At 38.4% G+C, this 26,132-nt stretch overlaps 1 non-coding gene and 1 pseudogene across 1 annotated transcript; one reads left to right on the top strand and one right to left on the bottom strand.

Moving 5' to 3' along the window:
- Positions 1-637: 637 nt before the first annotated feature.
- The window catches only part of LOC136229429 (uncharacterized), a 113,669-nt pseudogene continuing 88,174 nt past the window's right edge, over positions 638-26,132 (bottom strand).
- Positions 3,809-3,915, top strand: LOC136231517 (small nucleolar RNA R71). The gene has a single exon (XR_010689892.1). It is a non-coding gene; the product is annotated as a small nucleolar RNA R71 (small nucleolar RNA).

Raw genomic sequence — 26,132 nt, 5'->3', positions numbered from 1 at the left:
AAGTTTTACCATTGGAAGGCGGAAAAGGTCCCATGAAATCAATTCCCCACATGTCGAAGATTTCAACTTCCAACACGTTTTTGAGGGGCATCTCATCTTTCCTTCCTAAATTTCCCGTTCTTTGGCATTTATCACAACGAGTAATAAATGAACCAACGTCCTTAAACATTGTAGGCCAAAAGAAACCACATTCTAATATTTTAGCTACCGTTTTATTAACTCCATTATGTCCTCCATATGAGCTGGAATGACATTCTGTTATTATAGATTCATATTCATTTTCTCCAACACATCTCCTAATTATCCCATCACCACATGATTTGAATAGAAAGGGATCTTCCCAAAAATATTGTTTAATATCGAAGAAAAATTTCTTCCTTTGTTGGGAAGATAATCCTTCCGGAAGAATATCGGTTGCAAGATAATTAGCAAAATCTACATACCATGGTGACATGATACTTTCTACTTGATAGAGATGTTCATCGGGGAAATCATCTCGTATACCGATAGTTTCACCTATAGGACCGTTTTCATCTTCTAGTCTCGATAGATGATCGGCGACAAGGTTTTCTACTCCCTTTTTGTCTTTAATTTCTATATCAAATTCTTGTAACAACAAAACCCATCTAATCAGACGCGGTTTTGCATCTTTCTTAGCAAACAGATAACGTAAAGCTGCATGATCTGTATAAATAATAACTTTAGATCCTAACAAGTATGACCTAAACTTATCACATGCAAATACTACGGCTAACATCTCTTTTTCTGTTGTTGTGTAATTTAATTGTGCACCGGACAATGTGTGACTTGCATAATAAATAACACGTAATCTTTTATCCTTTCTTTGACCTAAAACACATCCCACTGCTAGGTCACTTGCATCACACATGATTTCAAAAGGTAAATCCCAATCGGGCTTAGCAATTATGGGTGCACTGACTAAGGCTGTTTTCAATGTTTCGAAAGCTTTAATGCAATCTTCATTAAAGTCGAAGGTTGAATCCTTCATAAGTAAATTAGTAAGTGGTTTGGAAATTACAGAAAAGTTTTTTATAAATCTTCTGTAAAAACCTGCATGTCCTAGAAAAGATCTTACTCCCTTGACAGTTGTTGGTGGGGGTAATTTTTCTATTACTGAAGTTTTTGCTCTATCCACTTCTAATCCTTTTTCGGATATTTTATGACCTAAAACAATTCCTTCGTCAACCATGAAATGACATTTTTCCCAATTTAACACTAAATTCGTTTCTTCGCATCTAGAAAGAACTTTATCTAAGTTTTTTAAACATGCATCAAAAGAATCTCCATAAACTGAAAAATCATCCATAAATACTTCCATGATATCTTCGATGAAATCATTAAAATTACAGTCATACAACGTTGAAAAGTTGCTGGTGCATTACATAGACCAAAAGGCATTCTCCTATATGCAAATGTTCCATAAGGACATTTGAAGGTTGTTTTATCTTGGTCATCCGGGTAAATATATATTTGAAAGAATCCGGAATAGCCATCAAGAAAACAATAAAATGCATGACCGGCTATCCTTTCGATCATTTGATCGATGAAAGGTAAAGGAAAATGATCTTTCCTAGTTGCCTTATTTAGGTTCCTATAATCTATACAAACCCTCCAACCGGTGGTGGTTCGCGTAGGTATTAATTCACCTTCATCATTCCTTACTACAGTTATACCTCCCTTTTTGGGTACACAATGGATTGGACTAACCCATTCACTATCCGAAATAGGATAAATGATTCCATTGTCTAAAAGTTTAGTAATCTCATTTTTGACTACTTCTTTCATGTTCGGATTTAAACGTCTTTGTCTATCCGCTTTAGGTGGCTTATCTTCTTCTAAGTGAATCCTATGCATTACAATACTAGGATTAATTCCTTTTAAATCTGAAATCTGCCATCCCATACTTCCTATTCTATTTCTAACAACTTCTTTCAATTTTTCTTCTTGATTTTCTGTTAATTTGTTAGAGATGATTATAGGTAGAGTATCACTTCCGCCTAGGAAAGTGTATCTCAGATGGTTTGGTAATTCTTTAAGTTCTAATTTAGGTGGAACTATTACTGAAGGCGGAACTGGTCCATCTTCTCGAATCAAAGGCTATGGGTCCTTATCTTCTAATTCTTCACCCATTATAGGTTCCATTATTTCTTCTCTTTAAACAATTTCATTAACACATTCTTCAACTAAATCAAGCTTCATACAAGCGAAATCCTCCATAGAATATTTCATTGCTTGATTCATATCGAACTCGATCTTATCGTCACCTATTCTTAAAACTACTTTTCCTTCCGACACATCAACTAGAGCACGTCCCGTGTTCATGAATGGTCTACCAAAGATTAGCGGACAATTAGCATCATAAGCAAAATCTAAGATAACAAAGTCAGTAGGAAAAATAAATTTGTCAACTTTCACCAAAACGTCTTCAATTATACCATATGGTCTTTTAGTGGATTGATCCGCTAATTGCAAAACCATATTGGTACGCTTGATGTCTTCTTCTAAACCTAATTTCTCAAAAATAGACAATGGCATCAAGTTTATACTAGCTCCTAAATCACAAAGACAACTTGGGAATTCCATATTTCCCAAAGTACACGGAATGGTAAAGCATTCGGGATCTTTGAGTTTAGTAAGTAATTTGCTTGATACTATCGAACTACATTCTTCAGAAAGTGAAATGGATGAAATTCCTTCCCAACTAATCTTTTTTGAGATTAAATCTTTCAAGAATTTTCCATAGTTAGGAATTTGCGTAATTGCATCCATGAATGTTAAATTTATATGCAAATTTTTAAGTTTATCTAAAAATGATAAAAGTTGTTTATCATGGTCCTTATTTCGGACCCTGTGTGGAAAAGGTGGTTTTGGTACAAAAGGTTTTGGATTAGAGTCAATTGGCGTATCTTTTTGTTTTAATGTATCTTCTTTGGATTTTGGTAAATCATTTCCAGGTAAAGTTGAATTTCCGGGCATTTCCGGACCTAAATAGTTTTTTCCTGAGCGAAGAGTGATAGCCTTAACATGCTCTTTCGGATTTTCTTCCGTTTGGCTGGGAAGACTTCCCTCTTTGCGGGATGGAATTGATTTAGCAAGTTGTCCAATTTGAACCTCCAAATTATGGATGCTAGATGATTGGTTTTTGATAAGCTGATCGAATTTATTTTCGATCCGTTTAAAACCATCGTCTTGATTACTTACCTTTCCATTCATAGCATCTATAAATTTGTCGATTTTTGAAGATAAAGTGTTAATCGTATCTCTTGTTTGATTTTGATAATTATTTATACGATATTGATTAGCATTTGCATTATTATTATTATTACCATCTTTCCAGTTAAAGTTAGGATGAGTTCTCCATCCAGGATTATAAGTATTAGAATAAGGATTAGTAGTTTGGTTTTGTCCTTGGACAAAATTTACCTGTTCTATCTCATTCATACCTTCGTAATCAATGTCTCTCTGGATTGGATCATTAGGATCGCATGGTGCCATAAATTTATCAATTTTGTGCGATAAGGCAGAAAATTGGGCTTGTAACATTGCTACAGGATCAAGATTCATTATACCTTTAACCGATGATGTACCTGAGGATGATGGTTTCACCGTCGGTATATGGCCACGCTCGGCGGGCCACATACTGCTGTTGATTGCCATTTCTTCCAAAAGTTCTCTTGCTTGGGCGGACGTCTTCTTCATAAATAACCCTCCAGACATAGCATCTAATGAACCTCTAGTTGTAGGATTTAATCCATTATAGAATGTCTGCATTAAAAGTGCATCTGGCAGTTGGTGGTGTGGGCATAAACGTTGAAGTTCTTTAAAACGTTCCCAAGCTTCATAAAGAGTTTCATTATCATTTTGTGTAAAAGATGTCAACTCTTTGATGACTCTTGCGGTTTTTGCTAAGGGAAAATATTTTTGTAAAAATGCTTGGGCTAATTGGTCCCAAGTTTCAAATGTTACAGCAGGCATAGAAGTTAACCAAATTTTTACCTTATCCTTCAAAGTGAAAGGAAAGAGGCGAAGTTTGATTGCTTCGGCTGTTACATCAGTAATTTTAAAAGTGTCACAAATTTCTAAGAAATTTGTCAAATGTGCATTAGGGTTTTCGTTAGGTAGTCCATAAAACGTTACGTTGTTTTGCAACATATTAAGCAAAGTAGGCTTAATTTCAAATTGATTTGCGTTTATACGGGGTCTAACTACACTATTAGTTACACCGGCCATTCCTGGCCTAGCATAATCCATAAGTGTCGGTGGATCGGCCATAATCTCTGGCTGGTCTACTTTGGTTTTTAAGGGTGTTTTGTCTTTGTTTTTGTTGTTTTTCTTAAGTGTTCTTTCAATTTTTGGATCTAAAGGATCTGGTGGCGTGCCCGAATTTCGCAAACTGCGCATGAACTTGAAATTGTTACACGAGCCAAACTACCTTCAAAACAAAATTGAAAACAAGTATGTTATATAACTGAAAATAAATAAAATATAAAAATTGTATAAAAATAATGTATAAACCTATATTCGAAAATAAAATACGAAAAATAAAAATTTTGTCAAAACTTTTGGCGTATCCCCGGCAACGGCGCCAAAAACTTGTTGAGCGATTTCTGCAAGTGCACGGTTTCGCTTGTAGTAATAAAAATATCGATCCCACAGGGATACGTTTTTTAACGAAAAAACTTATTTTTTGAATCTGTTAATTTCGAACTAGTTAGATTTACTATTAAATGTAAATGAAAAGTGAAAATTGGTTTAATTGAATTTAGGAAATTTGTTTAATTGAATTTGTGAACTTTGAGTATTTGAAAATGCTGGAATAAGATTTTATATTTAGAATAAATCGATTGTTAGAAAGATCTTCTGATTTTAAGGGTGAATTTTACAAAACAGGAACATTTAGAACTTTTTAGAAAAACGAATGAATTTATTCATTTGCATTAAGCAAAGAAAACAACTTAAACTTTGTATCAATTATGATGATGAAATAAATGACGGAACCTCTAATTAATTGGCTTTGAACGCGACAAAACCCTTTCGGGATAGTTGCCCTTACTCAAATTAAAACTCTTTCGAGATGATAATTTGCCTAAGTGTTCAACAAAGTTTCCTTGTAATGATTTTGAATTCAAGTGCATATTAATGAAAACACCAGCCTCACTTATATTGGATTGGTTACCATAAGTGCTGCATAACGATTTGTCGAATAGAACGGACTTTATTAGATGAAATATAAATTGATACAAGTTTACAAAGAACAAGGAGCATCGAGTTCTTCGAGGGCGTGCAAGTGAAGGGCTTGATCGGTTCCGCTTCCTTGGGTTTCCTAAGAGGTTGTCAGGCTCAGGGGCGAACACTCTACTCAATCTTCTCGCTGTAACTTCGTAATAGGGATTCGGTCGGCCACTACCATGATGCAAACTAAAACTGGAACAATGTCTAAACGCTACTGAGTTGTAATTAAACTATAAACAATATGTGTACCTCATCTTGTTTTGTACAGAATCTAATTTCTAACTCTCGAAATGTGTTTACTTAGAACTTCGACATAAGTTCTACGCTCTGATTCTATATCTATATTATAACATTTCACTGCTACTTTTTCTCAACATCAACTCTTTATTTATAGATGTTGAAGGGTTGTGTTTGAAGTGATGTATCCGTTGGTTAAGAGTCGTGTCCGTTGTGAAAGGACGTCTTTATCCACTTGAACGAACGCGTTTCTTGGATTTTCAGCATGTGTTAAATGCTCTTTGTAAATTTTCTGCACTTACCGAGGATGGTAATCCGCGGCCGTGAATGACGTAGCATTGAGTTGAACGACGGACGAAGGGGAGAAATAGCTATACCACGCGTGTCGCGGCCGCGGGTTGAGGATCCACTGTCGCGGCCCGGTGATTTTTCTCACTTCTTAGCTTTCATTCGTGTCTTCGACTTGGCGCTTTCGATTTACGTCGTCTTTGACTCCTTTTGTAGGGTTTTTCTTCTGTTTTAGATCCTTTTTCGTTCCTATTTGGATTTTACCAAATATTTAGGTACCTTGCAAGAAAGAAAGATATTCGAGAGTAAAAGTAATCTAAACAGATATAAATAACACGAATTTGTAATAAAAATGATGTAAATGTTAATGATATTTTAGGTATATTTTGGGCTTAACAACCACCCTCTTCAATTCGTTGACATCAGATTTTCCATGGAACCGAAACCAGCTTACGAAGGTCCCTATTTCCCGTCCATAGAAAGTTCCTGACGGCTCTGTTTATCCGAGAGAGCAGAGTAGCCGGCCACTTATATATCATAAACGAATGAATCAAGGCACCCGTCATAACCGATTTAATTTATATAAGGCGACCAGCAAAAGAAAGGGTTTGTCCTCGCCAAAGACTGAAATTGACAAGGAATTTGTCCACTCATGGCTGCAAAAAACGTGCTTTTAGTGCTCCCTGAAAGAGCGGAACACCCAAGTTGTTAAGCGGGAGGGCGACCTGCCTAATACCCAAAATTTCCATCAAACTGTTCCGACGAGTAGTGCCGATGTGATTGCTAAAAATAGCCTCAGATTTATTCCAATTTATTGATTGACCCAAAATAGAGTCATAGAAAGCGAATACCTCCCTTATGCAATTCATATTGCTAGTCGTTGCTCTCTAAAAAGTAACATGTCATCTGCATACAAAAGGTGAGATGGAAAATTAGTGTGCCTAGTGTAGCCCATCGGAACAAATTTTCCCTCTCTCACGAGACAATTCATCCATCGGCTGAAGAAATCCTCCACCAACCCAAACAGTATAGGCGATAACGAGTCCCCCTGTCTCACCCCACAAGAGCAGTGAAAATAGCCTTTATTGCCTCCTCCTAAAGCAATTGAAATCCGAGCTGATCTAAGGATTTCCAAGATCCAATTTCTGAATTGTAAAGAGAACCCAAAGGCTTCTAAAACTGCCAACATGAAATTCCAATCTAAGGTATCAAATGCCTTCCAATATCAATTTTCAGTGCCATATTTCCGCCATAACACTTCTTTTTCAACATGTTAATACCCTCGGAAGCCGCTGCAATACAGTGATGGATACTTCTACCATTAATGAACCCAAATTGATTCTCTAATACAATGCTTGAGGCAATAGGAGCCAATCTATCCGATAAAATTTTGGAAATGATTTTATAGTTAAAGTCCCCCATAGCAATTGGTCTAAATTGATGAATTTCATTGGCACCCTCAATTTTGGGAAGCAGCGTCATGATACTGGAATTCATGCTCGACAGCATACAACCTGAATCAAAGAAGCTTTGAACCATCTTACACACATCCTTGCCAATAATGTCCCAGAAATGCTAATAAAACACTCCTCCATACCCATTGGAACTAGGCGAGCTGTCACGGCTCATGGCTAACACCGTTGCCCGAATCTCGTCGTTCGATGGACGATGTAGGAGCTGGTCATTGGCCTCGTCGGACACACAAGGGGAATAACCGCTGCAATGGTTGAGTAATTGATATTTAACCGATTGTCGGTGAATAAGGAGGAGTAATAATCCACTACATGTTGCGCAATAGTATTCTTATCACTGGTTAAATTCCTATCAATAATTAAGGTATCCAGAGAAGACTGAACCTTTCTAATTTTAACCGAGCGGTGGAAAAAACTTGAATTTCGATCGCCTGCAACCAGCCATTTTTCCCTACTTTTATCACGGTTCAGAAGTTCATGTGTGTATAATTGCAAGTCAAGTTCACCTTGAGCCTTTGCCTCCAGATCACGCCTCTCTTCATTAAGTCCAAACTCAGTAATAAGTTTCTAAATATTCTCCAAACGGAGCTTAGTTGCTGCAGTATTCATTTCAACTCTTCCAAACATCTCCTTATTCCAAGTTCTAAGTTTAGGCCTCATAGTTTTTAATTTATGGCATAGAAGCTATATCGGAGGTAAAGAAATATGCGAATCACCTCAATGATCGGCAACCAGCTCACGAAGAGAGTCCATCATAGTCCACATCGTGAGGAAATGAACATGGGCCTTCCGTGTGATGCCAGATGCGTAGGAGAAGAGAAGCAGGCTGTGGTCAGAATGATGCCGGGGAAGAACGGAGCAGCTGATTTTATCCTAGAAATCCACAAAATCCTCATTCATAAGTACTCTATCAAGTTTACTCTCCACATGATCTGAACCCATCCTTCCATTTGACCAAGTATACTGTAGCCCAGTTCTAGCAACCTCAACCAGACTGCTATTACTGATAAAGTCACAAAAATCCCTACAGCTGTTTACAAACAGATTCCTGCCGGTTTTTTCATGTGCCCTAGTTAAAGCATTGAAGTCTCCCAGGACAAGTCTCTTGTTGCAGTCTCTGATACCGCCAACCGAATTCCAAAGAAAGCGGCGCCTACCAAAGAAGTTGCTTCCGTAAACAAAAGACAATTGAAAAAATTCTAAGCCCAAACCAGACTTGATGGTGATATGCTATTCATGATTAGCAATAATGGAACAACAACTAAGAGTACCAATTTTGTAAAATAACCAGATAGAACCAACATCATTGCCACAAACCAATTGCAGGCCAAGTGAACTCCAAAAGGTTAGAGGGATCCTATCTAACATTACCATAGGTTCAGAAATGCAAACCAAATTGTTAGGCGAATTCCGCAAGTGCACGGTTTTGCTTGTAGTAATAAAATATCGATCCCACAGGGAACATATGATAATTTGATTTATTGTCTTGATTACATTCGTTTTCTCAAGGTTTATAGGAAATCGTCAATGGTTTAAAATGGAATAAATGGTTGTGATTCAGAATCCAATTCTATCAATATTTTGGATTACAATTGCAGAAATTATGTTTAGGAACAAGTAAAATTCAAGACTTGCATGCACAAAGCAAGAAATCAATTTATAACTTTGATTAGATTATTAGTGTGTAACAATTTATCGATTAATTCAATTACTGGGCTTTGAACTGCAAATAATCTTTCTACGGTCGGAACAGATTACTACCTTAATCAAATTGGTGTTCTATGTTTGATAAGCCGAGCTATCGATCATATCAACCATAAATCCTAATTCTCTTAAGTGTTCAACAAAGTTTCATTTGAAATATATTTTGTGTAAAAAGGTTTTTATTGAAAACACCGGTTTATTACTTTAAAGAATATCGATAGATTAAACTCGAAAATAACAACAATAGAAATGTATTGAATTGAAAAAATAATTTATTAAAGAATTGTGAATCATCATAAGTTAACAGAGAAGAAGAAGCTCAGATAGCATTTTAACTAATTTGAGTTATAGGTTGTCAATCCTTTCCTCAAACTTCATAGGCTTGTCAAACCCTGGGGCGCTTCAGTCGCTGGTTCTTCTCGCTGAATCCTCAAAATAGAGATCACTGAATCCACTACAGAGTGTAAACTCATCTTCGAACAATACTCGAACTCTAAACGACAACTATAAGAACTACATATTGTATCTTAAGCTATTTACACAACTTGTAACTTTATAACAAGTTTGTGTAACTACAACTAACATAAATTAGAACAACTGAACAACATGAATTCTCAATTTCTACATCTATTTATAGTATTCCAAAAGATGTGTTTGAAGGGACATGTCCGTTGGTGAAGAGTCGCATCTATCCGGATGAATAGACGTGTCGTTTGGAAATTAACACATGTAAAATGTGTCTTGCAAGGTTTCTGTCTCTATAAAGATTTCAGGAATCTCTACCGCGACATAGGGAACAAAGAGGAATGGAAGAAACTCGTGTTGTTGTCCAATGAAAACGCGTGTCACGACCGACATAATGAGAATCTCGGTCGCGACAGACACTTCATATCGCTTCCTTATTTTGATTCCAAAATCTCTGGCATGGCCTCTGAAATCTCGTACGTGTCTTTTACTGAAAAACATGATTTCTTACTCGTTTTTGCTCCGTTTTAACTCCCATTTGGATTTTCCAAATAATTAACACCTTGCACACAAATAACAAATACCAACGTAAAATCTTAACAAAATAATATAATTAATATATATTTTACATGAAATTGAATACATTTATGCATGCTAATTTAGGTATATTTTGGGCTTATCACGAATCTGGATAATTAACATTACACATGAGCTTTAACGCTCTCTGAGTACCCAGGTTATTAATCCCTCGATAATTCCAATACAAAATTATCATATAAAAGGGATTAGGGGTCTAATCCGCCCTTTAGAGCGGGATTCAGATGCTATGCCAAGTGTTTTTGCTTTAAATTTTTTCCTAGTGGTAATCCAATTAGAATTTCCAGAATCAAGGATACCTGAACTGCATACCTATTTGTTTTACCGGTCATGATACTCACTGGCTTAGATGGCGGAATTCGCAAAGCATATCCTTCAGAATCCGATCCTTCCTCATCATTGTAATCTCCCCAATTTTTCGCTTCTCCCTGGTTTTCAAAACAATATGAACCTGCAACGGGCTGATGTAAAACCATCTGTAAAGTATTCGACAATTCATCCACACTTCCAGCCGAAACATTCTACACCAGACTAGGCTACTGAAAATCATTAGCCTCTTGTTCCTTTTCCTCCTCCAAAATCTCGTTGTCAGCTTGCAAAGTGGTAGCTCATACCTGTTCCTGCTCCGACAGAGAATGAGGAATCAACTGAGTTATGGGCACAGAGCTCTTTGGTGCTTTCATCTGTTGTTCTTTCTGAACATGCGGACGCGGGCCTCTAAAGTTGCGCCTGCAGGTTATGAATGAATGACCAATTGCAGAGCAAGTCCCACAAATAGCTGGTAAGTGTTCATATTCCAAATAAACCTAGTGCTTGTGATTATCTGTATCTACCCGGAGCTTTGACTGAATGTCCCGAGCAAGATCAACATCCACTAATACCCTGACATAATGCCTAAACTCACCATTAATCGTATTATGATCAAAGCGAACAGGTATTACATTAAGTTGGACTTAGTTTATGTAAAGTTGTATTTTTGTAAAAGCAATCATTAATTTCATGAAAAATCGAGTTTTACGTAAAACCTTTGTACTTAACTTAATATAACTTAGCATAATGTAAATTAGCTTCACATACTTAGAGTGACGTACTTTAGCGTAACTTAACAAAATGTAACGTAACTTAACTTAACTTACCTTAACTTAATGTAATAATGTAACTTAACTTAACGTAACGTAATGTAACTTAAAGTAACTTAACATAAATCAACATAATGCAATGTAACTTAAAGTAACTAAGTATAAAGTAACTTAATGTAAATTAACATAACATAGCACAACGAAACTTAATGATACTTAGCGTGACTTAATGCAACGTAAATTAGGATAACTTAATGTAACTTAGCGTAACTTAACGTAATTTATCGTAACGTTCACAACTTAACATAATTTAGAGTAACGTAACATGTAACATACCTTAGTGTAACTTATCGTAACATAATTTAACCTAACTTAATGTAACGTAACTTAAAAAAAACTTAACGTAACGTAATATAACTTAGAGTGAAATGTGACTTAATTTACTTAAAATTAAATCGTTAACTTTGTGAAAAATCAAATTTTATGTAAGACATTTTGATCGTTACGTAAATCCTCAATTTTTACATATAATGTGTAAAGTGGGACTTATTTTACATAAAGTTGTATTTTTATAAAAAAAAAACATTAACATCGCGAAAAATCGATTTTCACGTAAAACTTTTAAACTTTACATAAATCCCCTATTGTTTGACATAATTTACTTAAAATTGATCTTAATTTACGTAAAGTTGTTATTTAGAAAAAGCATTAATTTTAAAAAAAAAGTTTCACGTTAAAACTTTGAACTTTAAGTAAATTCTTTATTTTTAAACATAATTTACGTAAAATAAAACTTAATTTATGCAAAATTGCCTTTTTACAAAAAAAAAAAAACATTATTAACTTTGCAAAAAACGCAAAACCTTTGAAATTTATAAAAATCTTCTATTTTTAGATATAATTTTACACAAAGTTAGACTTAATTTAGGTAAAATAATATTTTTACAAGAAAACATCAACTTTATAAAAAAATCGAGTTATTAAGAAAATAGTTGAATTTCTTTTATTAAAACTTATGAAATATTAACTATAAGATTTCATTACATTATAGTTGAGTTTAAACCATTATAGTTGAGTTTCACCTTATAGGAAAGTGATTTGATTAAGATTAATATTCAATTGCAAAATGATTATTTTTGTTTAATTAATTTCAATTGTAAAATCCTTTATCATTTGACATAATTTACGTAGAGTGATACTTAATTTTCATAAAATTGTTACTTTAAAAATCACTAATTTCATAAAAATTCAAATTCCACGACAAAACCATCGAATCTTATGAAAAATCCTTTATTGTGTACTAGCCCCCAATTATAGGACTTTTCATAAAATTTGAAGGTTTTGCGTGGAATACCCCCATTATATTATAAAGGGTTGGTCATTGCTTAAACCGGGGGTGTTGATCTAGTTGGGATGTCTGGTTTTTGCAACTGATTGCGTCTTAGTTTCTCATTAAAAAAATACCCCGTTTGTTAGCGATATTTTGTGAATATGCTAATTTTCAACCTTGTCACGCGTGGTTAGGGTGCAGGCGTGCTGAAAAATTATTTCTCAATTAAAATTGACGGTTAAGTTTATGGAATGACACACCAAAACTGTTGGTCCCTTGTTTAGTTGAAAGTATAGTTCCAAGGGGGGGTTAGGAACTATTTAAATTTTTTTGCAATTCAGGCAGACTTCTTTTTCTAAAGAAAAAGGTTTGAACAGCGGCGCTGAGTAAACAGCAAGATACTGGCTTAGTCAACAGGTGACTAGATCAGTTTCTTAGCTTGAGTCAGGAGATAGCACTTAGAGTCTATTTTTGAGCTCTTACGTTTAATGCGCACAACTCAACTTGACCTCTTTACTTGGTCAGTTTTTGATTATTTAAGCAAGCAATACAAATAAGGAGTTAAAGGTTTAGAAATACTTCACTCAGCAGATTTATCCAGGTTCGGCTTCTTCTAAGCCTACTTCCTGTCCCCGGAACACGTCCGAGATTTCAAATCCTCTATTGAGCTCTTTAAAGGTAGAGCCTCAAACCTTTTACAATATCAGCAATTGAGTATGACAAGAGTACCCTCCTCTATACTTCTACTCAATCCTAATCTCTCCGCTGAGTACTTAAAACCGAGTACTCAGCCTCTCATTTCTATCTCTAGAAATGATAAGTGTTTTGTCCTAATACAAAGATGTGCTAAGACACTTTAGACGATTTTACAATCACTCTAGACTTTTACACAGATATGAAAAATATAGTGTAAGAATTTTGCTTTGCTTCTTGCTTGCAGAACTTGTAGGAATTTGGTCAGCGTAATGGCTTGATAAAGTTCTGTGTATTGTGAAGCTTGTGATGGCACTATTTATAGAGACGTCTGGGCCATCGGTCATTTCGAATTTCGAAATAACCGTTAGAGGGAAACGGCTATGTGTCGTTGTCATCCTGACTTGCACAGAGCTCTCGGCCAATCACAATCGTGTATCTTCTGTCCTCGGTCAGCTCAGCAGATGGTCTCTCCTTTTATGGTAAAGTCAACCGGACATCATACTGTGTCGTCTGAACTTTGCCAAAAGAGGAAACACTTTGTCTGGAAGTTTTCCTTTGCTAGCTGCTGTCTTGTACGTTTGTCGAGACTACTCACCAGCTTCATCTTGAAGTTGTTCCCGAAGGTCTTCTAGATCCTTCCGTTTGCTGAGTTGCGTTTTGAACAAAAACGGCAACGTCTTGACATACGCGGGCCGAGTGTACTGAGTTGTTTGACTTGGGCCTTGGCTTCCGTAATGGGCTTGGGCCTTTTGATTCTTATGTCTTATAATATTTTAACTCAACATTGAACAAACACATTAGTAGAATTAAATCAAAGCATTTAAACTTAGTGTGTTTAGAATATGTATATATATTATACTTAAACAATTTTGTCAAATCAAAATTATGTGGAAAGGTGTTTCAACAAACTCCCCCATTTTGATGTTGGCAAAACTATTCAGCAAGGAACTCAGTATGAGCTCCCCCATGATAGTTGACCAAATATACTTTAGCAAACTCCCCCGTAAGGGTTGAGCTACTGACTTAGTTTTACTTAAAACATTTAAGGATTTAAATGAGTAAGTCTAAGGTCAGTTTTCAGGGTCAGCTATATCACATATTCTATTTACTTAGTGATAAGCGGAAGGTTTAAACATATAGAGCGCGTGCTGAGTAATTTGTTCAATGAGTTCTTATCAGAATATTTCATAAGAATATAGGTTCATGTCAAACATGTTATCAGCATATCATTTAGTCAATATTACAAGTTTTAAACATAGCTGATTTAATTGAAGATACATAATGACTCAGTACTTAAAAGCATATATCATAACTCAGGATTTGAATAAGAAAAGTAAGTATGATATATTGATAGAAGTCAGCAGTTACACAGCAAAAGAAACAAACATAGCACATAGATCACAAATGTTAAGACCTAGCCTATCTATTTCTTTTTCTTGCCCTGTGACTGACTTCTCTCGTACTGACGTTGCTCATACTGAGCTCTAGCAGCTTGCGCTTTCTCCCCCGTTTTGTCAACTTCAGGGAGCTTGAACGCATCGGTTAAGACAGCGCGAGTCAATTCTTGTGAAAGCTCTTTTAGTTTGTCAGCACTTTCATTTACGCCATCAAAGATGGCTACTCCATCAGCTGATACTTCTACTGGTACTCGAAGATCAGCAGCATTGAGCATGTTGATGCTGAACGCTTGAGCTTTTGCTTCCCAGATTAAAGCTTCAGAGAGGCCAGCAAAGACTTGGTGGAAAGTCTTCAAGAGAGCTGAGTCATAGTGATGACGCTGGATATTATTATGACGGATGTGGTTGAAAGATTGTTGTGCGAGAGACATCAACTCATTCTACTTTAACGAGTCAGTATCCATCTCTTGCTTATTGAGGTTAAGTAGCCTGATGGCCTCACCGATTTGCTCGACGGAGCACTGACTATAGGACACCATTTGCTCATTTGTCTTAAGTTGCTCAGTATGAAGCTGAGCAAAAAGCATTTTGAGTTCTGAGGAAGTGGCATAGTCAGTGTGCACATCGGACAACTTCTGAACTTGCTGATGAAGAGAGTTCAGATGTTGAATCGTTGTCAGCTGTATCTCTGCCAACTTGGCAAGAGAATCCTGCTTGGCTTGCTGAGCTTGGAAGGACAAGACTAAGTTCAGCAGATCCTTGAGTCCCTTGACTTGGTTGAGAAGTAGAGTGACCTGGGAATGTTGAGTTGTCGCAGGAAGTGAAGATCCAGCAGCAGGCGGAGCAGAATGTTGAAGATCGTGGATGAGTGCTTGTACTGAGTGAATGAGCTTTTGGCCGGACTCAGTGGCATCCCGATGTACATCAGTATGACCAGAAGAAAGTGGAGTGAAAGGAGTGCCCTGGTCAGTGACTGGATGACTTGGCTCAATCTGAACTTGAGTTGGAGGTAATGTTGATTGATCGGCAGAGAGGTTGTTGATGGAAGACATAACCCGCACACTGTCTGTGCTGACGGCAGAAAGATGGGGAGTCAGCACAATGCTTGAGGAGACAGTATGGACAGTGGTTGGTTCAACCTGACTTGTTGAAGTGGTTGAAGTGTTATGGTCGGCATGTTCCTGTTGAGAAGAAACAGAGGCTTGTTTTTCCAACGGCGTAGTAGTAGAGGAAGTTGATGGTCGGTTGAAAAACTTTAGTTGAACAGTAGAAGGGTCCTTTATTGTCTTAGAGAGGACAAGTTCAGGAATAGATGGTGATTGCACAGGAAGTTCACTGACCATCACCTCACTGGCCTTAACCAGCTTCCGCCTTCTACGTGGTGGAGTGAAAGTGGGAGCAGCTTCTTCTGAGTGAGTAGGAGTAGGTTCCTTTTCCTCAGTATTGGTCTGGTCAGCTTGATCAACTTGCTCAAATTGCTCAACCTGCTCAACTCCAGCAGCTAACTCAGTGTCAGTCTGCACAGCTCCACCAGCTAACCCAGTGTTATCATCCTCAGCTTCAATTTCGCTGTCATATTCCTCAGACTCCTCAGCGTCATCCTGACCGCTGGCTTCAGCTTCTTCTTCAGCAGTGCTGTCTCCATCAAGTTCTTCCTCAACTTGGGAGATGAAGTGGTCATCTAACTGGACCTCAGTTTCCTCAGCATCAGTACCCTGGCATTGAGTGAAATGAGAATCACTCGGTATGATGAAATCAGTTGGTATGGCCTCTAGAGGAGTCATAGATGAAGTCTTCTGCTTCTTCTGAGGTAGCTCAGCAGCTTCCTCAGTTTCAGGCTCATCTTGCCTGGTTCTCTTTTCAGCTGTCTTTCTAGCTGACCTTTGCCTCTTTGCAGGAGACTCAACATTTGGTGACGCAGTAGACTTTCTCTTGCGAGAAGCTGGGGCCTTAGTTCTTCGCCCTTTCTTAGGCTCAGCAACAGTTTCGTCAGCTTGGTCAGTTTGCTCAGCAGCAGCAGCTTTTCCCTTCTTCAAGGGCTGTCCAAACTTCAGCGCCCTCAGCGAGGATGCTGTTATCTCAGATCCTCTGAAGGATTCCTCACCTTTGAGGTCAACCTTGTGGTCGATGAGGATCCTGGTGATGATTGATCCCAACCTTAGTGTACCAGTGCTGCGTAGGAACCCAGCAACCAGGAAGACCGGAATGTTGATGGCGGTGTACGTCAGCATGTGCCATATGAAGCACTGTTCAAAGTTGGTTGCTGATGTAGTGCAGTTTATCTTTGGGTAGATAAAATAGCTCAGCAGGTAGTGAGCCATTTTCTGATGCTGACCCATTGAAGATGCTGAGACCTCTCCTGTGTAACCCTCAGGTTTGCAGAAGCTGTGGACATAATTTGTCTTGTCCTGATCTCCTGACTTTCTCAGCCTTACTCCCTCAGTTTTGAGCTGGAGGAGATTTCCGATGTACAGAGGGTTGATGAAGATGGTTTTCCCTTTTACTTCAGTGCTTAGGTAGTCGGTGGAGTCACTGGCAACCTTGAGGTTGTGGTAAAACTCCCTCACCAGGTCAGGATATGTCTCATCTCTGACCGAGAACAACCCAGTCCATTCGTTCTTTGCAATCCATTTGGCAAATGACTGTTCGTTCTTTACAAAGTGCTCCGAAACCCATCTGGAGGGTTCTACCTTCCATTCACGTACATTGTCGAAGACCTTGGAGTAGGTCCTGATCTTAACAGCTTTCTCTTTGCCAGAAGTTTGGCCAGTTTTACCCTTGCTCGGTGTAGAAGGGTTTTGTGAAGGTTCATCGGAGCTGGACTTTTGGTGGCCGGCACCGGAGACTTTGAAAGATAACTTAGTCATTCTTCGAAAATGGAGGAATTAGAGGAATTTGAGAGAAAAGAAGTTCTAAGTGATTTCTTTGCCTTAGGAATTGATTAAGCGTAAAGAGTAAAAGATGGGGAAATACCATAATTTATAGACGAAATGAACGGTGTGGATCTTAATCGAATCCATGTGTCAGTTTTGCCTTGGGATCATATACCGACAATGATCCTAGCATTTATGACACATTACGGCGAATACGTCATCCTAGGTTATACGCGTGCTTTGCATTTATGCTAACGGATTAATCACTCAGTGTTTAGAATGTCAAGCGTTTGATATTCTGAGTGGTCAGTGCAGTATTAAGGATGATTTTAAGTTCAAGTTCTAAACTAATTTACTCAGTGTGCAAGTTTACTCAGTATTGTATATTCAGTCAGTTTCGATGAGTTACTCAGCAAACAATAAATCATTCAGCATGTAATTCACTCAGCATTCATATTCATTTAGCACAGGAATTTACCGAAGAGGATTAAACATACCAATTGCTTCTCTCAGTGTGCTGAACTGCTCACGAGCCAGTGGCTTCGTGAAGATATCCGCAAGCTGTTCGTCCGTTAGGACAAAGGTCAGCTTGATCTCACCCTTGAGTACATGGTCTCTAATGAAGTGATGTCTGATGCTGACATACTTCATTCTGCTGGGTTGAATTGGGTTCTTGGAAAGATCAATTGCACTTTTGTTGTCACATTTGACTTCAATTGTCTTTATTTGAACACCATAATCTTCAAGTTGTTGCTTGATCCATAGGACTTGAGCAACACAATGACCAGCAGTAATGTACTCAGCTTCAGTGGTGGACAAGGCTACTGACGCCTGCTTTTTGCTGAACCAGGATACAAGACAGCTTCCTAAGAAGTGGCATCCTCCAGAGGTGCTTTTTCGTTCCAGCTTATCTCGTCCATAGTCAGCGTCAGTGTATCCGATGAGTGTAAAATCATGAGTATTTGGATACCACAAGCCTGCGTTCACTGAGCTTTGCAAATATCTAAGGATTCTTTTTACAGCAATGTAATGAGATTCCTTAGGGTTAGATTGATATCTAGCACAGTAGCATACTGAAAACTGAATGTCCGGTCTACTGGCTGTTAAGTAAAGTAGAGAGCCTATCATACCTCGATATAACTTGCTATCTACTGACTTACCATTCTCATCAGCGCAGAGGACAGTGTCAGTGCCCATAGGAGTGGATATTGGCTTGCAATTTTCCAAGTCATATTTCTTTAAGATCTCCTTGGCATATTTGGCTTGACTGATGAAGATGCCATTCTTTCCTTGTTTAATTTGAAGACCGAGGAAGAAGTTGAGTTCTCCCATCATGGACATTTCAAACTCAGTCTGCATTTGTTTGCTAAACTCCTTGCACATTGATTCGTTAGTTGCACCAAATATTATATCATCAACATAAATTTGGGCCAGCAGAGTATCTTTACCCTTTTTCTTAATGAATAAGGTTGTATCAGCTTTACCCCTGACGTAATTTCTAGTCAGCAGGAAACTGGTCAGCCTCTCATACCAAGCACGTGGTGCTTGCTTGAGGCCGTACAGAGCCTTTTTGAGTTTGTAAACATGGTTTGGGAACTTATGGTCCTCAAAGCCTGGAGGTTGATTTACATAAACCTCCTCGTTTATAACTCCATTAAGAAATGCACTTTTGACATCCATTTGAAATAATTTAAAATTCATGTAAGATGCATATACACACAGTATTCTAATTGCCTCTAGCCTTGCCACTGGGGCAAAGGTCTCACCGTAGTCAATACCTTATTGCTGACTGTAGCCCTGAGCTACAAGCTTTGCCTTGTTCCTGACTACGTTTCCTTGTTCGTCCATCTTGTTCCTGAAGACCCATCTTGTTCCGATGGTCTTTTGACTCTTTGGATGAGGCACTAACTCCTATACATCATTTCTTCGAAATTGATCGAGCTCCTCTTGCATTGCGTTCATCCAGAATTCATCGTACTCAACTTCAGTGAAATTCTTCGGTTCTTGTACTGAGACGAAAGCAACATTGCTGAGGTACTTCCTGAGTTGATTCCTCGTCATCAGGGTATTCCCAGCAGAATCAAGGATTGCACTTTCGGAGTGCCCTCTTGGAATCCTTATTTCTTTGGGTAGATTTATGTCTTGTGTTGTTCCTGTTTCAACAATCTCTACAGAAGTAGATGGGTCAGTAAAAGTAATCTTAGGTTCACTCTTACTCTTGGTCAGCCTTTTTGTGAATGACTCAGTAGCTGGTTCTGGGTCAGCAGTGGTTACTGAGTTTGGATCATCCTCGGTCAGCTGCTGGTATCTACCTGCAGGGTCAGTTTCATCGAACTCTACATGTATTGACTCTTCTAAAACTTGAGTTCGCTTATTAAAAACTCTGTATGCTTTGCTGTTTGTTGAGTAGCCCAAAAAGATAGCCTCATCAGCTTTTGAATCAAACTTTGCTAAGCTATCTTTGGTATTTAAAATAAAACATCAACAGCCAAAGGCACGAAAGTATCCAATATTGGGCTTTCGTCCTTTCCAAAGTTCATAGGGGGTTTTCTTGAGTATAGGTCTAACTAGAGCCCTATTAAGAATGTAGCATGCTGTGTTAACAGCCTCTCCCCAAAAATACTTTGGAAGCCTATGTTCATCAAGCATTGTCCTGGCTATTTCAACCAAAGTTATGTTCTTCCTTTCTACAACCCCATTTTGCTGAGGTGTTCTAGGAGCAGAAAAATTGTGGTCAATGCCGCTGGCTTCACAGAATTCAACAAACTTTTGGTTTTTGAATTCTCCACCGTTATCACTACGGATATGAGCTAATTTTAGGTCTTTTTCATTTTCAATTTTTCTAACCAAATTTGAAAATGTCTTAAAGGTCTCATCCTTGCTGGTCAGCAAGATAACCCACGTATACCGAGAGAAGTCATCTACAATGACCAAGGAAAATCTTCTTCCGCCCAGACTCAGCGGCTGGACAGGACCAAAGAGATCCAAGTGTAGTAACTCTAACGGACGTTTAGTTGAGACAATGTTTTTGCTGTGAAAAGATTGTTTGGTTTGTTTTCCAGCTTGGCAAGCGTGGCATAATTGATCTTTTTGAAATTTAAGTTCAGGCAGTCCCTCAACCAATTGCTTTCTTGCTAGTTTGGCCAAGAGGTCCATGCTTACATGACCAAGTCTCTTGTGCCATAGCCAGGAATTTTCTTCCTTTGTTACTAAGCACACAGTTTTTGAAAACTTTTTCTCTAAGTCTAGCATAAAGACATTATCTATCCGATGGGCAGTTAAAATTAACTCATTTGTTTTACCCTCGTATATTTTACATCCAGTAGCATCAAATATAAATTTTCTCCCATTGTCACATAGCTGAGCTACGCTGAGTAAGTTATATTTGAGTCCGCTGACTAGGGAGACAGATTCAAAAGTAGGATTACCTCCGATGGTTCCTGAGCCTACTATCTTACCCTTCTTGTTGTCTCCAAAACTTACGCTCCCTCCTCGTTTACGTTCAAACGTGATGAACTGAGTTTCATCACCCGTCATATGCCTTGAGCATGCGCTGTCAATATACCACATCTTTGACTTCTCGGCACATCTCAGGCTTACCTGCATTGTAACTAGTTACTTTTAGGTACCCAATTATTTTTGGGTCCTGACTTGTTAGGTGCAACAGGTATAGCATCATATTTTATTTTATGGCGACATACATGGACAGTATGGCCATTCTTTCCACAGAAGTCACAACTGACCTTCTGTTTAGGATTTTTTACTGACTTGTCAACACCCCAGTGCTGAGCGTGCCAGCACACCTTAGTGGTGTGTCCTAACTTCCCACAAAAGTCACACTGGACTTTTCACTGGGGATTGCGTCTCTGCTGAGTACCTTGGTACTAAGTTCTCAGAGGAAAATTATTTTTATTTGGAACCTTTAGTTGGTTCTGGATGGTTGTGACGTCCTTCCTCAGTTTCTTTGAAACTGACTGGACTTCAGAGACAGACTCATGTATGATTTTCATATTATCATGCAGAGTTGAATTGTCCTGAAGAAGGAATCTGAGGTCACTCAGTTTGACCTCTTCCACTTCGTCACAGCGCCTGCTAAGTGCTCTTACTTTCTTGTTACACTTCTTAACAAGTGTATAGAGATCACTCAGGCCATTAACCATATCGTTTCTGAGCTGGGGAAGAGAAATTACCTCATTTGATTGCTCTTTATCATCTGATGCGATAGATGGGTCAGCATGCTCAGAGACGCATGGCTCAGCAAGTTCGTCAGCCATAAAGCATATCTTTGCTGACTCGGTGGCCTCAGTTTCTGTTGATGAAGATTCATCACTGTCACTCCAAGTAGCCACCATTGCCTTCTTCCCACTCTTCTTGTCTTTCCTCAACGTGGGGCAGTTTGACTTAATATGGCCGGTTTGATGGCACTCAAAGCATGTAATGGGCTTTGAGCTGTCCTTTCTGTATTTGCTGTCGCTTGAGTCAGCCTTATACTTATCAAACTTTTTGTAAGGCTTTTTAGAGTATTTGTCGTTCTTCCTGAACAGCCTTTTCATCTTCCTTGTGAACATAGCCATTTCCTCATCATCAGTTGAACTCCCATCAGTGGAGTCAGCTTTCATGACAAGTGACTTCTGCTTCTTGTCATCAGATTTTTCCTTCACCTCAAAGTTTTTCATAGATATCTCATGGGTCAGCAATGAACCGATGAGTTCGTCATATTTGTAGGTGGTTAAATCCTGAGCTTCCTCAACTGCTGTCTTCTTTGCTTGCCAGTCTTTCGGAAGACTCCTGAGTATCTTTTTGACTTGTTCTTCCTCAGTGAAGATTTTCCCAAGTCTCTTGAGCTCATTTATGATGTTGGTGAACCTTGCGTTCATGTCTGAAATGCCCTCATCATTGTTCATCTCGAACAGCTCATACAGTCTCATCTGCTGATTCACCTTGGATTCTTTTACTTTGTTTGTTCCCTCGTAGGTGACTTCTAGCTTTTTCCAGATCTCTTGTGCCGACTCACAACCTGAGATTTTGTTATATTTTGCAGCATCGAGCGCACAGTGAAGCATATTGATAGCCGAAGCCTGGTTTTGAAGCTTCTTAAGATCATCCTCTGTCCATTTGGCCTCAGCTTTTATAACTGTTTGGTCAGCCACAACCTCGACAGGTACAAACGGGCCTTAGACTATAGATAGCCAGGCACTCATGTTTGTAGCCTGAATGAAGTTTTTCATCCTATTCTTCCAGAAGGTATAGTTTGACCCGAAGAATAAGGGAGGCCTAGTAATGGACAGCCCCTCAGGCAGTATTTGAGTTGTTTGGTTTCCAGGGAGAAACCGAGTGCTGTTTTCGCCCATGGTAGGGATCAGCTCAAGGTTGTTAGACCTTTTAAAGTGAGCTTTTAAGCTCTGATACCACTTGTTGGTCCCTTGTTTAGTTGAAAGTATAGTTCCAAGGGGGGTTAGGAACTATTTAAACTTTTTTGCAATTTAGGCAGACTTCTTTTTCTAAAGAAAAAGGTTTGAACAGCGGCGCTGAGTAAACAGCAAGATACTAGCTTAGTCAACAGGTGACTAGATCAGTTTCTTAGCTTGAGTCAGGAGATAGCACTTAGAGTCTATTCCTGAGCTCTTACGTTTAATGCGCACAACTCAACTTGACCTTTTTACTTGGTCAGTTTTTGATTATTTAAGCAAGCAATACAAATAAGGAGTTAAAGGTTTAGAAATACTTCACTCAGCAGATTTATCCAGGTTCGGCTTCTTCTAAGCCTACGTCCTGTCCCCGGAACACGTCCGAGATTTCAAATCCTCTACTGAGCTCTTTAAAGGTAGAGCCTCAAACCTTTTACAATATCAGCAATTGAGTATGACAAGAGTACCCTCCTCTATACTTCTACTCAATCCTAATCTCTCCGCTGAGTACTTAAAACCGAGTACTCAACCTCTCATTTCTATCTCTAGAAATGATAAGTGTTTTGTCCTAATACAAAGATGTGCTAAGACACTTTAGACGATTTTACAATCACTCTAGACTTTTACACAGATATGAAAAATGTAGTGTAAGAATTTTGCTTTGCTTCTTGCTTGCAGAACTTGTAGGAATTTGGTCAGCGTAATGGCTTGATAAAGTTCTGTGTATTGTGAAGCTTGTGATGGCACTATTTATAGAGACGTCTGGGCCATCGGTCATTTCGAATTTCGAAATAACCGTTAGAGGGAAACGGCTATGTGTCGTTGTCATCCTAACTTGCACAGAGCTCTCGACCAATCACAATCGTGTATCTTCTGTCCTCGGTCAGCTCAGCAGATGGTCTCTCCTTTTATGGTAAAGTCAACTTGACAGCATACTGTGTCGTCTGAACTTTGCCAAAAGAGGAAACACTTTGTCTGGAAGTTTTCCTTTGCCAGCTGCTGTCTTGTACGTTTGTCGAGACTACTCAACAGCTTCATCTTGAAGTTGTTCCCGAAGGTCTTCTAGATCCTTCCGTTTGCTGAGTTGCATTTTGAACAAAAACGGCAGCGTCTTGACATATGCGGGCCGAGTGTACTGAGTTGTTTGATTTGGGCCTTGGCTTCCGTAATGGGCTTGGGCCTTTTGATTCTTATGTCTTATAATATTTTAACTCAACATTGAACAAACACATTAGTAGAATTAAATCAAAGCATTTAAACTTAGTGTGTTTAGAATATGTATATATATTATACTTAAACAATTTTGTCAAATCAAAATTATGTGGAAAGGTGTTTCAACAAAAACTTGAAATCTAAACAAGACGATTGGCGAGAGACGCAAGGATTGAAAAAGTCTCTCTTGGATCTCTAGCGCCGTTATAACAACTTTGCTAGATGAATTGATTTTATTTAATCTAATGCTAGTAAATTAAAGATGGGTAAAACAAAGAAAATGAAAGTGCGAGATTGACACGAGATTTGGAAAAAATGGGTATTTATGATAAATATAGGTTTGAGTACATAGTTGTAAATAAAAAAAATGAAATTGATTACAATTGAAATATTTCTATACTAAACATATAAATAAATTAATTGAATTGGGGAAAACCAAATCAATACAAGGAAGTGAATCGCAAAAACAATAAATTGAAATTCAACGATAAACTCGGAGTCACAATAGCTATCTCGGCTAGACGTTGAATTCGGTGTCGGTTTGAGGTCCTCATAGCATCGCGGTCGGTTGGTAAAAGCGAAATTGATCTAGCTTATTTCTGATTTGTAGTAGGCAAATGATAGGGGTATATTACCCCTATCTTTTAGCGTCATTTACTGGTTGATTTTGGATAAACTAAATAAGTTTAATTACAAAAATAAAGCGTTTTGATAAAATAAAGAAATAAGGATAAATTTCGTACTTTTAGTTAATTTTCCGTGTTTTTGATTAGTTTAGGAAATAAAAACGTCAAGCTAACTCAGCTCTTAAGATTTGTATTTCAGGTACGAGCAAGGAGCAAAAATCTACTCAAATACGCGGGGCGTATCATCATTTACGCGGGGCGTATCATCCCTTACGCGGGGTGTAAAACATGGTGTCAGCAATAATTGCCTTATCCGCAGACACCATGTGGAATTGACTCAGCATACGCGAGGCGTATACCACCCTACGCGGGGCGTATGACACATGTCGGAAATAATTGGCCTAATCCTGAAAGTCAGACTGCTTTGTCTCCTGGAGTCAACTCTCCATACGCGTGGCGTATCATCCTTTACGCGGGGCGTACTTCAGCTACGCACGGCGTAAAAGCTCCAATTCAAGCTATAAAATCTCAGAAACTCATTTACGCGGGGCGTACTTCAGCTACGCAGGGCGTGTTTGAGACAACAAGACATAGAATTGGTCCACATGCAGGAGATTTCTGACGGAATGGGCATATACGAGGGGCGTGCCTCACCATACGCGGGGCATATTATGGGATTTCTGCACTCAATGATGTTGCTCCATACTTGCACCTTATGAAGTTACATTTTTGCCCCTAGCTTGATGTATAAATAAGAGTGACTAGCACTCAATTAGACAGTTCTGGACACCTTGTACATAGCTACATTTTACTCATTTGATTCTTGTTATTTTAGTTTTAGATTCAGATTTTGTAGCAAAACTCTCCCACCTCGAGAGCTTGTTCGTTCATTCCGGCATTCCGTCGAAGTTCCGTTCCATCCTCGTCCACCAAGCTCAAGAGTTCCACCTCCAAGACCTAAGAGATGGCCTTGAGTCCGGTTAGCTAGTTCCGAGGGCCGATTCTTCCCTCTCTACTTGCTAATTAGCTTGCACTCTTCCTATGTACTAGGCTTGGTTGTATTCCTTATTTACGCTTTCCATATTTATAATATATGATTTGCAATTTCCGTTTTTATATACGTGTTGATGTTTATTGCTTGTTTTGATGCTCGTAATTGACTATTGTGTAGGGGAACGCGATTTCCGACGCCATTCGGGCTATCTTTAGGGATTTATATAGGTGTTGCCTTACCGGAAGTGACAAACCGGAAATCGTAGGAATTGACACACCACGGAACTTACAGGCCCTAGTTTCTGATCCCCAGCATTAGACACGCCTTGACTAGGAACCACGTAGTCTAAGTACCTCACGGATCGGTCGAACTACACGTAGTCGTCTTTGCAAGAGTAGACCATTAATCGTATATATTCGGAGTCTTCGTTTGTCATATTTATAACTTATCGTCGCCATTGCACTTTACAGAGTATTTGCTACATAAATCTGTCTCACTAAT

This window comes from Euphorbia lathyris, chromosome 5 (genome assembly GCF_963576675.1).
Source record: "Euphorbia lathyris chromosome 5, ddEupLath1.1, whole genome shotgun sequence".
In the NCBI taxonomy this organism is placed as follows: Eukaryota; Viridiplantae; Streptophyta; class Magnoliopsida; order Malpighiales; family Euphorbiaceae; genus Euphorbia; species Euphorbia lathyris.
The sequence above is the reverse complement of the archived record's forward strand: the minus strand, read 5'-3'. Positions and strand labels throughout refer to the sequence as shown.